Source organism: Sciurus carolinensis, chromosome 8 (genome assembly GCF_902686445.1).
Source record: "Sciurus carolinensis chromosome 8, mSciCar1.2, whole genome shotgun sequence".
Lineage (NCBI taxonomy): Eukaryota > Metazoa > Chordata > Mammalia > Rodentia > Sciuridae > Sciurus > Sciurus carolinensis.
The window spans coordinates 99,251,200-99,266,951 of record NC_062220.1 but is presented as its reverse complement, the minus strand read 5'-3'; the positions used below and the strand labels follow the sequence as shown (position 1 = coordinate 99,266,951).

The following is a 15,752-nucleotide window of genomic DNA, read 5'->3' as shown; positions in this document are numbered from 1 at the left end:
TTTGAAATATCAGTAGGAAAAGGAAAACAAGAGATATTGAGGAAACCATGGACTACCATCAAAGGAAATCACTAATACCTCTAAGCTGAAGGGGAAAAGAAAAGAAATACTGGTGTTTCAGTCACAGTTTGAACTATGTACTTGGGGTCAACCAACAGGAGCTGTACCTCCCTATAGAACTGAAGCCTCAAAGCAGAAAGTTGCACAGAGCTATCCTCTCCCAATTCTCCTTTACTGTTCTGATGCCCGACTGCAATCGTCTGTGGGCAAACTTAACAAGAGGCCAGAGAAGTGATGTTGTCCAAAACATGAGTCACTTGAATGAGGAAGGATGGAGAATGAAAATTCAAGGGGTGAAGAGAACAAAGGGAGAATAATAAGCTTTACTAGTATGACCTCCTGAATGATAACCAAGTCTGATCTCTCAACCTTCTAATCATTTCAAGTAAACTTAAATCATTTTGCCATTGCTGCTTAAAGTCAATATCTGCTGTTACAAGATTTAATTTCTAAAGTTATGCATGAGACTTCTGGTTTCTGGTCTGGTGTGAAAGGAGCATGAAAACCATCACTTCATCTTAATAACAAGTGAAAATCTGAACAAACTGAAAAATCAACAATTGTTAGATCTATCAAAAAAGTGAGGATATAGAGTAAACTGTTTCCCTTAAAATTGGAGAGAGATGTAGGAGGCTACTGAGAATCACAGCTTATCAGGAAAGAAACATAGAAGCAGAAGTCCCCACAAGAATCAGTGCCAGAGGAGAGAAACCTAAGCTATAACCGATGAAGAGCTGGAAGCTCAGAGCGGATAAAGCTGAAAAATGAAAACTCTAGGTGGACCAGTCACAGGAAGCCCTCACACTTTTGGAAGTTTACCTCCATAAACTTTGTCAGGTTTGTAGAATGTAGATCAGAGAAAAATCACTTTGGTCATCCTACAGAAAGAGGGGTAAAAATACCCCAGAACATTTTGTTTTTACTAAGGCCTGCTTCCAAGAGAAACAATTTTACAAAAGTCTTACTTATTGGAGATAAATCTTACATATCAGAGCACAGCTGATATGGGGAAAGGGAAACAATACCAGCTCATTCTACCCAATCGATTCTACCAGGAGGGTAGGGAATGGAATCTCAGAATTACTTCTTAAGCACATAGTCAAAGGCACAGGCTTCTAAAAGACTAAAAATTAATTATAAAACTGTAGAAGACTTCCCCTCCTCCCACATCTTATCATCACAGTACAAAAGACCTAATTGCTAAACTCTCTTTACCTAGTGTATGATGTTTGGTTATCAAGAAAGTGTTACAAAGTCTACTTAAAAAAAAAAAAAAGAAAGAAACAGTTCAAAGAGGCTGAAACAATTTGAAACAGTTCAAAGAAACAGTTCAAACAGAGCCAGACTGAAATATAGCAAGAATGTTAAAATCATTAGAATAAGAATTTTTAATATTATGATAAATACACTAAAGTCTTTTATAGGAACAAAGAGACAATATGCAAGAACAGAGGACAAATCTAAGAAGAGACGCAGAACTTCTTTAAAAATGTCAAAGAAATACTAGAGATCAAAAACACCATAACAAATGAAAAAGTACCTTTATTGAACTTGTTAATAGGCTGTAAATAGCTAAGTAAAGAACCTTTGAGGACTAGTCAGTAGAAATTCCAAATAGAAAAGTAAACAGAAAAAGTCCCTATAAATAAGTGGAACACAATATCCAAAACTGTAAGGCAACTACAACTGTGGAACAGAAGATATAACATACAAGTAATAGGAGCATCAGAAGGATAAGAAAATGAGAAAGGAGAAGCAATGATGACTAAATAGTGCCTCCAGATTAATGTCAGATACCATACCACATACCCAAGAAATTGAGAACCCCAAGAAGTATAAATGCCAAGGACCATATCTACACATATCATTTTCAAACTATGAAAAATCAAAGATAAAACATCTTGAAAGAAGCCAGGGCAAAAAATACCTTACTTATGAACAAAGATAAGCATTGTATTTTACTTCACCTCATAAAACATGCAAGCAAGAAGAGAGTAGGAAAAAAATTTAAATGCTGAGAGTAAAAGGCAAAGCTGTGTTCTACAACATTTTCTTTCTACAACATTTTCTTCAACAGTGAGGAAGGAATAAAGACTTCCACAAAGATTGATGGAATTTGTTATCAATAAGTTGTTAATGCATTAAACCCCTATCTCTCACTCTTCACAAAACTCAACTCAAAGTAGATCAAGGACTCAGTCACTAGAACAGAGATCCTGTGCCTTATTAATAGAGGTAGGCCCAAATCTCCACCAGGTCAACTTAGGACCTGACTTCCTTAACAAGACTCCTAAAGCTCAAGAAGAAAAATCAAGAATCAATACATGTGATAGATTCAAACTAAAAAGCTTCTCAACAAAAAAATCAATAACGTGAAGAGAGAGCCTACAGAATGGGAGAAAATCTTTACCATATGCACCTCAGATAGAGTACTAATATATAAAGAACTCACTCTTTCTAAGCTGGCTCTCCTCAAGGGCTGCGCCATGTTCAGTTCCAGCACCAAGAACGTGAAACCCAATGGCAAGAAGCCAGACAGACAAGTTGGAGTAGGGCATCTCACAGGTGCTGCTGGAGTCGTAGATGAACGCAGACCTCAAGGCCCAGCTGCCTGAGCTCAACATCACGGCGGCCAAGGAAATTGAAGGTGGTGGTTGGAAAGCTATCATAGTATTTGTTCCAGTTGCTCAGCTGAAATCTTTCCAGAAAATCCAAGTCTGGCTTGTGTGTGAATTGGAGAATTTCAGTGGGAAGCATGTGGTTTTTATTGCTCAGAAGAGAATTCTGCCTAAACCAACCCGAAAAAGTCACTCAAAAAATGAGCAAAAGCGTCCTAGAGGCCGCACTCTGACAACTGTGCGTGATGCGATCCTTGAGGACTTGGTCTTCCTGAGTGAAATTGTAGGCAAGAGGATTCATGTGAAGCTGGATGGCAGCTGGCGCATAAAAGTTCACTTGGTCAAAGCACAGCCAAAACAAAAACAAAACAACAACAACAACAACAACTTAATATATATAAAGAACTAAAAAATCTTAACACCAAAAAAACAACAACCCAATCAATAAATGGGATAAGGAACTGAACAGACACTTCACAAAAGAAACTATGCAATCGATCAACAAATATATGAAAAAATGGTCAACATCTCTGGTAATCAGAGAAATGCAAATCAAAACTACTCTAAGATTTCATCACACTCAGAATGACAGAATGGCAATTATCAAGACTACAAGTAAGAGAAAGTGTTGATGAGAAAATGGGGAAAAATGTACACTCATACATTGTTGGTGGTTGCAAGTTGGTGCAACCATTATGTAAAGCAGTATGGAGATTCCTCAGAAAACTTGGAATGGAACCACCATTTGGCCCAACTATCCCACTCTTTGTTTTATACTCAAAGGACCTAATATCAGCATACTACAGTGTTACAGCCACTTTGATGTTTATAGCAGCTCAATTCATGATAGGTAAGCTGTGGAACCAACCTTCAACAGATGAATGGATAAAGAAATGTGGTATATATACATAATGGAATATTACTCAGCCTTAAAGAAGAATGGAATGATGGCATTTGCAGGTAAATGAAAGCAGCTGGAGAATATAACCTAAGCAAAATAACCCAATCCCCAAAAACCAAAGGCCAAATGTTTTCTCTGATATACAGATGCTGATCCATAATGTGGGGAAACTAGGGAAGAATGGAGAAACTTTGAATTGGGCAGAGGGGAGTGAAGGGAGGGGGCATGTGGGGTTTAGAAGGATGGTGGAATGAGACGGAAATTATTATCCTATGTACACGTATGATTGCATGACCAGTGTGACTCTGAGTTATGTACAGCCAGAGGAATGAGCAGTTGTGCTCCATTTGTGTACAATGTGTCAAAATGCTTTCTGCTTTTATGGACAACAAATTAGAACACATTTTAAAAAATAAATTATTCAGGAGGAAAAATATGTATGCCACAAAGTCACATCCTTATTAAAAAAATAAGGAAGAGCATTAGAGAAAGATTAAGCAAAAGTAAAAATAAAATATTCTGTCTTATCTTTGATATAACAAATAATATTTCAAAATAATAATAACATCAAAGTATTTGATTATGTATATATGTATGTGTATATGTATGATTGTGCATGCTTATGTGTATGTGAAATGAAGATCAGCAATGGTACAAAGATGAGAGGGGAAGAATTAGAAATATTTTGCTATTATAAGGTACTTGCACTGTGAATCTGTATAGTGTTATTTGAAAGTGGACTTGGATAGTATGTAAATGTATACTACAAACTCTAAGAAAACCATTAATATAAGAAAGAAAGAAGTATAAGAAATAAGCTAAGAAAGGTAAGAAAATGTACAAAGACGCATCAATGAAAGAAAACTTCAGACCAATATCTCTGATGAACAAAAATTCTCAATAAAATTCTGGCAAATCACATACAAAAACATATTAAAAAGATAGTGTGCCATGATCCAGTGGGGTTGATCCCAGGGATTCAGGGTTGGTTCAAAATATGGATGTCAATAAATGTAATCCATCACATCAATAGACTTAAAAACAAGAATCATATGATCATCTCAATAGATGCAGGAAAAGCATTTGACAAAATACATCACCCTTTCATGTTCAAAACACTAGAAAAAATAGGAATAGTAGGAATATACCTTAACATCATAAAAGCTATATGTACTAAACCAAGGTCAGCATAATTCTAAATGGAGAAAAATTGAAAGTATTCCCTCTAAACACTGGAACAAGACAAGGATGCCCTCTTTCATCACTTTAATTCAACATTGTCTTTGAAACTCTAGCTAGAGTGATTAAACAGAAGAAATAAATTAAAGGTATACTCATAGATAAAGAAGAACTCAAACTATCACTATTTGCTGATGATATGATCCTATATTTAGAAGATACAAAATATTCCACCAAAAAACTTCTAGAATGAATTTAGCAAAGTAACAGGATATAAAACCAATACCCTTAAATCAAATGTGTTCCTACACATCAGTAATGAATCCACTGAAAGAGAAATTAAGAAAACTACCCCATTCACAGTAGCCTCAAAAAAAAAACAAAAAACAAAAAACTTGGGAATCAATGCAAAAAAACAGATGAAAGTCCTCTACAATGAAAACTACAGAACACTAAAGAAAGAAATTGAAGAAGAACTTATAATATGGAAAGACCCCCTATGTTTCTGGATAGGCAGAATTAATATTGTCAAAATGGCCATAGTAACAAAACTATTATACAAATGTAATGCAATTCCTATTAAAATCATAAGGATATTCTTCAAAGAACTAGAAAAAGCAATCATGAAATTCATTTGGAAAAATAAGAAACCCAGAATAGCTAAAGCAACCCTTAGCAAGAAAAGAGAAGTAGGAGGCACCACAATACCAGAGTTCAAACAGAGCTATAGTAATAAAAAACAGCATGGTATTGGCACCAAAACAGACAGGTAGACTAGTGGTACAGAATAGAAGACACAGAGACAAATCCACATAAATACAGTTATCTCATACTAGACAAAGGCACCAAAAACATTCACTGGAGAAAAGATAACCTATTAAACAAATGGGACTGAGAAGAATGGAAAGCCACTTGTAACAAAATGAAATTAAACTTTATCTCTCACACTGCACAAAACTCAACTCAAAGTGGATCAAAGATTTAGGCACTAGAACAGAGACCCTGTGCCTAGTAGAAGAAAAAATAGGCCCAAATCTTCACCATGTTGGTCTAGGCTCTGACTTCCTTAACAAGACCTCTAAAGTGCAAGAAGTAAAACCAGGAATCAATAAATGGAATGGATTCAAACTAAAAAGCTTCTCAGCAAAAGAAGCAATAACATGAAGTGAGAGACTACACATTGGAGGAAAACCTTTACCACATGCACCTCAGATAAAGCATTAATTTCCAGGATATATAAAGAACTTAAAAAACTTAACATCAAAACAAAACAAACAAACAAAAAACCCCAAGCAATAAATGGGCTAAGGAACTGAAGAGATACTTCACAGAAGAAACCATATAATCAATCAACAAATAAATGAAACAATGTTCAACATCTCTAGCAATTAGAGAAATGTAAATCAAAACTACTCCAAGATCTCATCTCAATCCAATCAGAAAGGCAATTATCAAAACTTCAAGGAAGAGTAAGTGTTGATGAGGATGTGGGGAAAAGGGTACACTCAGATATTGCTGATGGGACTGAAAATTGGTGCAACCATTATGGAAAACAATATGGAGATTCCTTAGAACACTTGGAATGGAACCACCATTTGACCCAGCTATCCTACTCCTTGGTTTATACCCAAAGGACTTAAAATCAGCATACTATATGACACAGCCACATCAATGTTTTTAACAGCTCAATTCACAATAGCTAAACTATGGAACCAACTTATGTGTCCTTCAACAGATGAATGGATAAAGAAAATGTGAGATATATATCATATATATATATATATATGATGAACTATTACTTATCTTTAAAGAAGAATGAAATTATGACATTTTATGGTAAATGAATGGAGTTGGAGAATATCATACTAAGTGAAATGAGCCAATCCCAAAAGAACCAAAGTCCAATATTTCCTCTGATAGGCGATTACTAATTCACAATAAGGTAGGGTGGTGGTGCTAAGGAAGAATAGAGTTACTTTAGGTAGAGGGGAGTGAAGGGAGGGGAAGGGGTATGGGGGTAGGAAGGATAGTAGAGTGAAACAGACATTATTAACTCATGTACATATATGACTGTTTGATTGAAGTGATCCTACAACATGTACATTCATAAAAATGAGAAACAATACTCCAATAAATAAATAAATAAGAAAAAAAGAAAGGTGAGAAAATGTAATTATATAAAATGATTAATTAAAATAACAAAAAGTGCTGGAGCAATACCTTCGTGGCAAAACACTTGCCTACCATGTGCAAGGCTCTGGGTTTGATCCCTAGCACTGCAAAAAGAACAACAAAGTAGAAAAAAAGTCATAGACAAACATAGTAACAAAAATTTGAGTAAAAATAGTAACCAGTAACATATTAATCCAACCATATCAATTATCACTTTAAAATCACTGACCTAAATATGCCAATTAAAGCAGAGTTTTTCAGAGGTGATACAACAATAAGACCTGACTATAGGTTATTTATAAGAAAACTATTTTAAATATAAAAACACATAGATCAAAGGAATGGAGAAGTATATATCACACTTACACTAATAAAAAAGTAAAAGTAAGTAAATTAACTTTACCTAGAACAGACTACTGAACAATGAAATTTATCAAAGATAAGGGGTATCATTATGTAATGATTAGTCAGTTCTCTAAGAATACCTAAAAATCCTTAATGTGTATGTGCCTAAGAACATAGTTTCAATATATACTTGACAAAAATTGATAGAACTGGAAGAAGCAATAAATGAATCTATCATTATAATTGGAGGCCTCAACACTTCTCTGTCAGAAATCCAGAAGGCAGAAAATCAGTAAGGACATAGAAAGATCCAGCAGGCAACTGTAAGAACATGATTGAACTCAGCAGCACTATCCATATGCTAAGTATAATTGACATCTATTGAGTACTTCATTCTATAATAGCAAAATACATATTCTTAATCTTACATGAAATAAATACCAATTCAGACTATATTTGTGACCATAAAACATGCCATGGTAAATTTAAGGAAATATAAATCACACAATGTCTCCATTTGCACCACAAGTAGAATTAAATGAGAAATCTCTAACAAGAATATAGTTGGAAAATTCCAAGATACTTACAGATTAAACAGCACATTTCCAAATAATAAATGTATCAAAGAAGAAATCTCCAAGAGAGAATTTAGAACATTTTGAATTAAAAGAAAAATTAAAGTATAATTTACCAAATATTAGGTAATGTAGCAAAAGCAGTAAAGTGAAATTTATATCATTAAATGAAAATATTATAAAAGAAGGAATGTCTAAAATCAATCATCTAAGCTTCCAAGTAAGGACATTAAGAAAAAGAAGAGCAAATCAAATACAAAGTAAGCCGAAGAGAAGAAATAATAAAAATTAAAGTTTAAGTCAATGAAACTAAAAACAGGAAATCAACAGAGAAAATCAACAAAACTAAAAGCTGGTTGTTTGAAAAATATCAATAATTGATAGCTCCCTAACCTAACCAAGATGACCAAGAGAAAGAGAAGGCAACATTAACTAATACCAGAATTGGATTCCATGGACATTAAAGAAGATAACGAAAGACTATTAAGAGCAATTGTTTACCTACAATTTGAGAACCTAGATGAAATGTGTCAGTTTCTGAAAAGAACAATATGCCAATCATAACAGGTTAATAAAGTGAGTAGGCAAAGCTCTGTTAGAGAATTTTAATCAATAATTAATTATCCTCTAAACAATGTGCCAGGTCATGATGGGTTCACTGATGAATTCTACTACAGATTTAATGAACAAATTAGACCAACTCTCTACAATTTCTTCCAGAACGTAGTAACAGAGGAAATAGCAAATTGTGCTAAACAACTGAATACCCAGAGGCAAAAAGAAAATAATCTAGACACAGATATTAAACCCTATGCAAAAATTAACCAAAATACCTAAACATAAAATTCAAAACCATAAGACGCCTAGAAGATAACATAGAAGAAAATTGAATCTATCCCATTTATTGATACTTGCTTTTATTTCTTGTGCTATGGGGGTCTTGTTACAGAAGTCTGGTCCTAAGCCAAGATGATGGAGATTTGGGTTTACTTTTTCTTCTATTTGATGAAGGGTCTCGGGCCTAATTCCTAGATCCTTGATCCATTTTGAGTTGAGTTTTGTGCAGGGTGAGAGATAGAGGTTTAGTTTCGTTTTATTGCATATGGAGTTCCAGTTTTACCAGCACCATTTGTTGAAGAGGCTAGCTTTTCTCCATTGCATATTTTTGGCACCTTTGTCTAGTATAACTGTACATATGTGGGTATGTCTCTGTGTCTTCTATCCTGTACCATTGTTCTACCTGTCTATTTTGGTGCCAATACCATTCCATTTTGATTACTATTGCTGTATAGTAGAAAAATGGGATAGATTCAAAACTAAAAAGTTTTTTCTCAGCACAGGAAACAATCAATAATGTGAAAGGAGAGCCTACAGAGTGGGAGAAAATCTTTTCCACACACACTTCAGACAGAGCACTAATCTTCAAATTTATAAAGAACTTAAAAAACTTTACTCCAAAAATACAAAGAACCCAATCAATGAATGGGCTAAGGAAATGGTCAGACATTCCACAAAAGAAGATATACATCAACAAATATATGAAAAAGTGCTCATCATCCCTAGTAATTAGAGAAATGCACATTAAAACCACCCTAAGATTTCATCTAATTCCAATTAGAATGGCTATTATCAAGAACACAAGCAATAATAAGTGTCGGTGTGAATGTGGGGTAAAAGGCATACTCATACATTGTTGGTAGAGTTGCAAATTGGTACAGTCACTCTGGAAAGCAGTATGGAGATTCCTCAGAAACTTGGAATGAACCCACCATTTGACCCAGCTATCCCATTCCTCGGTTTATATCCCAAGGACTTAAAATCAGCGTACTACAATAACACAGCTACATCAATGTTAATAGCAGCTCAATTCACAATAGCTAGATTGTGGAATCAGCCTAGATGCCCTTCAACAGATGAATTGATAAAGAAACTGCAGAATATATACACAATGGAATATTACTCAGTCATAAAGAAGAATAAAATTATTGCATTTGCTGGTAAATGGATGAAGTTGGAAAATATCATGCTAAGTGAAATAGGCCAAGCCCAAAAAAACGAAAGGCCAAATGTTTTCTCTGATAAGTGCATGACAATATATAATAAGGGAGGGTGACGGAAGGAAGAGAAGAATGAAGGAACTTTGGGTGGTGTGGAGGAAAATGGGGTGGGAGGGGGTGGGGGACAGAAAGATAGTAGAATGAAACAGACACTATTACCCTATGTATATGTATGATTACATGAATGGTGTGAAGCTACATCGTGTACAACCATAGAAATGAAAAGTTGTACCCCATTTGTGTACAATGAATCAAAATGCAGTCTGTAAAAATTAAAAAAAGATTTTAATAAAAAAAAGGAAAATTGGGATGAACTTGGGTATGGTGATGATATTTTAGATACATCATCAAAGGCATGGTCCATAAGAAAAAAATTTAAGCTGTATTTCATTAAAATTGAAAACATACCCTGTGAAATATACTATGAAAAGGATAAGACAAGCCACATACTGGGAGAACATACTGGAAAATCTATATTGTTAATGAGTATTATGCAAAATATATAAGGAGGTCTTAAAAGCAATAATAAAATGAATGATCTAACTAAAATGTGCAAAGGAACTAAATGGACACCTCATTAAAGAAGACATATGAATGGAAATAAACCTATACAAAAGTGCTCAACATTTTATGTAATTAGGGATCTGAATATTGAAACACCACTATACTAGACTATATTTGAAGACCAAACTCTGAAATAGTAACAATACTAAATGCTGGTGAAGGTGTGGAACTATAGGAACTTCATTCATGCTGGTGAGCTTGCAGTGGTATAACCACTTTGGAAAACAGGCAGCTTCTTACAAAACTAAACATACTCTTGCCCTAAGATTTAGCAATCACTCTTCTTGATATTTACACAAGGGAGTTATGTTCACCCCAAACCTGCAGTTTTATTTATAAATGCCTATACTTGGAATCAACAAAGATGTCCTTCTTAGATGAATAAATAAATCTACTCTGGTATATCCAGACAATGGAATATTAAAATAAATGAACTTTTAAGGTACGAAAAGATGTAGAGGAACCTTAAGTGCATATTGTTAAATGAAAGAAGCCAATCTGAAAAGGAGATAAACATTGTGATCCCAATCATATGATATTCTGGAAGAGGCAAACTAGGGATACAGAAAAAAAATCCATAATTTCTAATATTAGAAAGGGATGGAATAAACAGGTAAGGTACAGAGGACGTTTAGTGTGATGGAACTATACTATAGGGCACTATAGAATAGTGGATTAGTGTCATTGTAAATTTGTTAAAAACCTGTAGAATGTACAACACCAAAAATAAATCCTAATGTAAAATATGGACTCTGGGTAATAATATGTTACTGTTGGTTCATTATTTGTAGAAATGGCAGAGGTTATGTGTATGTAGGGGCAAGAAATATGTGGGGACTCTCTACCTTTTTCTCAATTTTTCTGTGACCCTAAAACTTCTCTAAGAAATAAAGTTTATTTTTGAAAACTGGTGTGATTAGTATTGTCAGGAGAAATGGGTCTCCCTGCCCACTGAAGCCTAAGAAGTGCTTGCTTACCCTGTTGTGAAGTTTGTAATGCAGTTCACTGGAGAAGGTAGCATGGAAAAGCAATGACTAACAACAGTTAACAAGTTGCAATTAGAGGGACTACATTGATGGATGACAAACAGAACAAAACTATATGGTTCATTGGAATCAATAATCTTATTCATGAACCTTTATTAAAATAAGAATTATGGTCAATCATTTTAGAATACAGTTTATTAAGTGTTTTCCAGTTTGGAAATAGTATGATTCAAATTGTAGTTAGTAATAGTAATAATAATAACCATGACATCTCTCCATAAATTACTCCTGCTATCTTGCTAGCTTAGTCTTTCATTTTAAAAAGACTTCTTCTAGGTTACAACACTGTATATTTTTAGGGTACGATTTGCTTTGGCGATTTTGTGTCTTTAAATAATTTTAATGAAAAAAATGAAATATAACAAATACAAAAGTTAAACTGCACTATTAAATATTTTTTGAGAGAAGGAAGAAGTTTAATTCATTTAATCACAATGTACTTTTAAAACAACTTTGTAGTAACTATTATCAGTCATTTAACAGGATCTAGCCACTTAGTCAAAGAATTGAAAACATCTATGAAGAGACATTAAATTGAGTCAGTTCTTCCAGACTGTAAATTTTAAATATTAATTAAACAATTTTAATGCTTATTTTTATGTTTTTGTTACTATATTATAGTTAAAACATAATTTTGGGGTACATTGTGATATACTCATGCAGGCATGGAATACAATTTGCTCTACTTCAGTCCTCAGTAACAATCAATTTTTTTCATGGGGAAGTTGAAATGCTTCACAATTCTTTGACCTACTCTAGGCTGGGTTTGAAGTCTTGTGTGGTCTGAATTTGTGTGGCCATTCGTCAATATGATGATTCATCAGTGGTTTTAGCTTCCAACACCCCAGAAGATTTTAACTTGGGCATTGCTGGGAATTATTCATAAAATTGGCTTCTCTACTACAATGGAGGAAAAAAAATTCTGAGAATAAAGCTATTACATTTTTGCATGGTTATACCTTTTATACAAATAGACTGATTTGAACATTGTCATTGAACTATCCTGGTCCATTATATCTAGTATGTCTAAGGATTCAGTTCATGTAGGGAGTTCATGAAAGAAAGAGGTGAGTTTTTCAGAAATCCAGAAAGTAGATTGAAAGTGGTGGTAAGGAAACTTGACATGAGTTGATGAAACAAACTTCTCACCTGAAATCCCTGAAGTGGTTTCCCCCATATTTACATGACATGAATTTGTCAAGGACCATTTTTTATTTTTTAATTTCTCCCTTTTGAATAAATTGTTTTAAAAGTTTGAAACCTACCGATCAAATTAATAGATCTATATATAATTGCTTTTTTAACTATGTGCATATGATGCATTTTAATTTTTAATATAATTGAAGAAAATATAACAATTATGTTAAGAGATCAAATAAACAAATCTGTCCATAGATAGCTTTAAAATCACAGAGCATGGACAAAAGATAGAAAGTTTAAATCTTCTTTTTGTTCTTTAGGTTTAAACATATGATTTAAAGCTTTTTAAAAATGGTCAATAAGTAATGAATTTACAGTTCACCTGATGAAGAAGAAGGACATAATGGAGTGCCTTAGTTTCCCTCTGGCTTGCAAGTCCTCTTAAAATATAAGTAACCACACAGACAGACATATAAACATATGGATACACAAACCACTATTTATGGAAACCACCATAGCAATTTCCAATAAGCAGACACCCATTTTCTTTATTGAATCCAGAAGGCACTAGGGATATGTGTCAGTCTGACCTCTTTGTCTAGTCCCCTGCATAGTCTGGTTTAGAATAAACTCCCATCTGTGTTGTGGCTGTTGTGTTTCTGATAGTCTGGCTCATAAGGAACAGTTTTTAAGTGAGTTGCAGGCCTCTTTCCAGACAGAATATTAGAGTGTCGGAATAATCTCAGAGCACCACACACTTCACTCTTGTGCCTTACCAGGAGTGTTCTCCTTAAACAGGTGTGGGACTTAGGGCTTCTGGAAATGGCTAGAGGTTCCTCAGAGCCTGGAGAGGGCAGGGACTGCAGGGATCTGGTGCGATATGACATCATGAATCAAGTGTGCCTTCGTAAGAGGGCAAACAGAGCAGTGAATGACAAACAGCTCAGAAAAGTGCAATTTTTCTTTGTAACAACATACAGATTTTTAAAAAACAATTCATGTGTCAGCTTAACCAAACTGCTTTTCAGGGTGGGATAGAAAAATGTGTCCATTAACATTCTGGTATATATGTATGCATGCTTGTGTATATTTGCAAATTTAAGAGTTGCTGGTATTTTACTGGGAGTTTGCTGTCCTCCAGGATAAGCTGGTCACTCACAAAGAGATATTTGAAAAGTTCATAATCAAAGTTATATCTAGAATTATAGATTGAGCACTAGTTACATGATAGTAGTAAACAAAGTCTTAGGATTGGATTAGTTGACCTAATGAGAAAATATAGACACTGCCTAAACAAGGACTCCTAAGAAGATGCCAAAAAGTTTTTTGTAGTAGGTGACATCTGAACAGAGTCTTGAAATATTGTCAGTTTATCAGTAAGCAGAAATGTCAGGAAGGACAACTCTGGCAAAATATTCAAATGTGTGAATATGTAGAGAGTGCTCAAAGAATAGAATTGCTGTTTGGGAAGAACATAAACAATATGCAGATGCATTCAAACATACTGGTATGTTAAGGCAGATTGAGGGAAGAATACCATATTGAGATATATAATCATATTAAGTATTTATCTCATGTCATGATTGGTTAATATAGAAACTAAGAGAAAGGCAGGAGAACAGAGGAAAAACCCTGAAGGATAATAATATGGAAAAAGAGCTAGATAGAAAAGACAGACATTATAGAAAACTAGACAATGAGGGAAACAAAGATTGAAAAGAGAAGGTGCTCCCGTCTTTTGGGATGAGCATCAGAGGCCCCACCTGCTGCTCTTCTGGACATGGATGGAACTGGATTAGTGCCCGATGTCCATGACCATCTATAGTGTCTACTAATGAGTTTCTGTTAGACTGCTCTATTGCTTTACTCAAGGCTCTACCCTGACAGATATAAACACAGGAGCTCCTAGGAGAATCCTTCTTATCTTCACTGAACAGAGGTGAACACGCCAGAAAAATCCATGACTACTCCTCATCCAGGTGCCTCATCCAATACTAAACAGATTCAAGAGTTATCAGTATCACTTACATGGAGCCTGTCCTTCCCTCCTAGGAGAGAATCTCAGCCAAACCCTCCAAAAGGAAACAAACAGAAATAATAAAAATAGTCATCTCTATTCTAACTAGTCAAGGAGAATCATCGCCTGTGGTTTAAATTAATGTATGGAACAGAAAGAAAAACATCCACCAACAGATAATATTTTTCCTTTGTCACCAGTGGAGTCTCTATTTCTGACTTTTTAGTTAAGGAGCTGGAAATTGTAAATTGCCATCTGCTTGCACAATGTGGAGCCATGGGAAAAAGTTTGTCAACTGACCGTGGAGACGGCTGGCCTGCTTCTTGAGGTACAGGGCCTGATGGCACCATAATTCCATCTTACTGGGCTTCGAGTAACTGGAGCCATGGTTTTCATCTGTGAACTTGTTTAATCCAAAACCTTCATTCACCTGAGTCATTTGTGTTCTGGTGTTTCCCACACTTACTCTCTTGCAGGTTAAAACCCAGAAAAGCAGATTTTTGCTGAATCGAGTGTACTAAACTATTGCAACAGCTATTTTAATTAAAGAAATGTTGATATGCACAAAATAATGCAAACTTTTTGTATGTCACAGATTCAGTAAAATAAGACAATATTTATTTTTGCCTATGTAATACATAAGAGAAGATAGTGCTTATGTGTGGCAATTTTTTTTTTTTTGGCTCTTGTCATTTATTGTTATGGTTGTAAGTTAACAGGTCACTGTTATACAATCTGGAGAACTGAAGCAAACCTTGCTCTGAAATATGCAGATAACTATAGTAAATAATTTAAATTAGAAACTGTTTATTTTCCTCAAGAATATTAGTCTATTGTAGTTAAAAAATGATAAAATATTTTATCATCGCCAGAGTAAGAATTATTCTCATTCACCAAATTCTGTTTGCATCTTTATCATAATTATTGAGATTTATTAGAGTAAGCACTGAGGTACAGAGCCAAAGAGTCTAATCCTAATTCAATCAACTAGTTCTTTGGTCACTGAGAAATCAGATAAATGCCCTACTCCTCCGAAATGCCCATGCTTCTGGTTTCTGGAAAGGATGCTCTTTGTATT

At 34.5% G+C, this 15,752-nt stretch overlaps 1 pseudogene; it reads left to right on the top strand.

Annotated features, from left to right (window-relative positions):
- Positions 1 to 2,546: 2,546 nt before the first annotated feature.
- LOC124991366 (40S ribosomal protein S7-like) lies at positions 2,547 to 15,155 on the top strand (annotated as a pseudogene).
- Positions 15,156 to 15,752: the final 597 nt, after the last annotated feature.